We start from the raw sequence: 2,409 nt of genomic DNA, 5'->3' as shown, positions 1-2,409 counted from the left end.
GGGAGGTCATGCTTGGAATCTTCTCTCCTCTTCGCTGCATGAACTTGTCTTAGCTGTGTTGTAGCTGCTTGTAGTGGGACTTGTTGACTGTGGTACGCACGCGGAGTCGGACAGTGATTGTCTCAATGAGATGAACGCAAATGAACAACAACCTGTCTCGTCGCGATTAAGATGATCGTCACTTTGATAAATAATGCGTAATTTGAAAGGAATTGTTATTCTACGAAATACAGGGGAAGTCTATTTACATAATTGCGATAATTGATATGTTATTGTCCAATGCGTAAATGGTGTTTTACTGAACATGCTCTACTTATGGTCAATGCACTTCGCATATACCTTCAGGAATTTATAGGTTAGCATTGGTAATTCTACCCAATTAGAAACATTTTCCTAAAAAATTTTTTCTTCCTTTATTTATGTGAATTTTCACACTTTAAATTCTTCACTCATATACGATGGATGTGCAGTGTTGGTGAAACGGCATTGCCTATTCTCCCCAAATCTACAAAGAGGAAATAGGAGCAGAAGAACACTACAGGAAACTTGTGGATCTACGGAGACAAGTAGTTGAACATATACAAAATACCTTGAAGATTACAAAACTTCTCTATCAGACACGTTAGAAAATCTAGGACATTTGAGAAAAATGATTGAAGATATGAAGATAGCACCATTCCTACAAAGCATGAAAGAAACAAACAAATGGGGATGACAGGAAACTACCTCAGCGTCGGAACTTATTAAACATACATTAGAACAGAGTAACAAAAGAAAAATCAAGAGTTTTCGAGGCTCTTTAGATATATAGTAAACCTCCCCTTGTTCCCTAGGGGTCTTTCTTAGCCGTGCGGTAAGTGGCATTTTCTGTTTGGAAACTTTATCGACTTAACTCGTTAAGTTAATTACTATGGAAGAACTCAATGAACACTGCGAGGCGGTAATGTCCCAGTGGGGGATGTAATGCCAATGAAGAAGAAGTAAACCTTCCCAATGACATGAAAAATAAGGTGATAATCATTGGAGATCTGAATGCGTAAAAAGTAGAAGGTTGTATCACAGTAGCACGACCGCAAAATCAACGTAGAATTAGGTTGAATTATCAATTCACGCGCCAGATGACTAATAGCCGAAATGTAGGCAATTAACTGTGTATAACAAGTTTTCAACAGTGCCTGACGAAATTCAATTTTTCAATAGTTGAGCGCCTTTATTCAATTGTTTTTAAAAGCTGTGCAAATCTTAAAGAGTTTGTCGATCGATTGATCATCAAAATCGGTTGGAAGATGGCTGAGTTATTAGCCCATACTTCCTGATCACTTTTCGTGACGGTCTCAAATTTGATTCTGCAGAATGATCCCCCTATGTTTTCCCGAAGGACGTATACTACGTCAAAAGGACCTGGCAACTGAAGATAAGGCAGTGATCGGAAACAGTCACCTACATGAGTTCTGTAACCAGAATGAAACAGCTCTGGAAAACTTCTTACGGTTTGCGTCTGAAAATTATTAAGCATACAGCAATTGGCCATCGGTTGGTAGATCGTCAAATTTTAATGTTTATAAAATGAATTTTCTAAAACTTCCAAATATCCGTGCGTTCTGCAATCCAAATTTGAAGAGCGACCACAGGATTAAAACCCAGATAAATCCACCTAGCGATGATAGTGCCTTTCTCGATTCAATCGTTTGGTTTCGCCTTAGTGTGATACATATCCTAAATATTTGCCTACCCTACGGCTTCTTTAAACGCTTAGTAGCGAATCAACCAACCAACCAGGGTTGCCACATTTAAATCTGTATTTTTGCTTTTGAAAATCTTCATATCTGTATCTCAAGTCAAAAAATCTGTATTGCAGATCTGTATTCATCTGAACCAAATCAAAATCGTTTTTAATAAAGTTAGTTTTGAAAAGATACAGTCCGGAAATACTATGCCGAACTACAATTCAGACATGTCAATATTAGGCAAATTTTTGACACATTTTTTTTCCAAGGATTACATATAAAGGAATACAAGCAACAATGTTTGCTTTCTCAAGGTTTAATATTTAATCCATCAATTATAGCAATATGCACAACAACTTTATTGGACTCAGTCCTATATTCAGTCCTGAAAAGAAGCACTGATAAACTGTTTCAAAGCATTTCAGATATGATCAATGATGGTTAGACCTGATTCTTTAGTGTTGTAATTAGAGCATTTTTTGAGACCACATGTATTAAAATATAATCAGAACATTTCTCGCTTTACTTTTCAAAAGGACTCAATTAACATTTTTTTTCGTGATTTAATTTGAATATTGCGATCAACAGAACAATATGAAAGTTTTTGATTGCAGTACTCAAATTAATTCATTAAAAATGTTACTTAGGACTTTTGAAAAGTTAAGCAAGATTTTCCGGAACA

General features: G+C 36.1%; 1 protein-coding gene across 1 annotated transcript in view; it reads left to right on the top strand.

Moving 5' to 3' along the window:
* The window catches only part of LOC134227035 (kinesin-like protein KIF3A), a 112,991-nt gene that overhangs the window by 88,319 nt on the left and 22,263 nt on the right, over positions 1 to 2,409 (top strand). The gene's annotated exons all lie outside the window — the stretch shown is intronic.

Source organism: Armigeres subalbatus, chromosome 3 (genome assembly GCF_024139115.2).
Source record: "Armigeres subalbatus isolate Guangzhou_Male chromosome 3, GZ_Asu_2, whole genome shotgun sequence".
NCBI classification, from domain to species: Eukaryota; Metazoa; Arthropoda; class Insecta; order Diptera; family Culicidae; genus Armigeres; species Armigeres subalbatus.
This window is presented reverse-complemented; position numbering and strand designations above follow the sequence as displayed.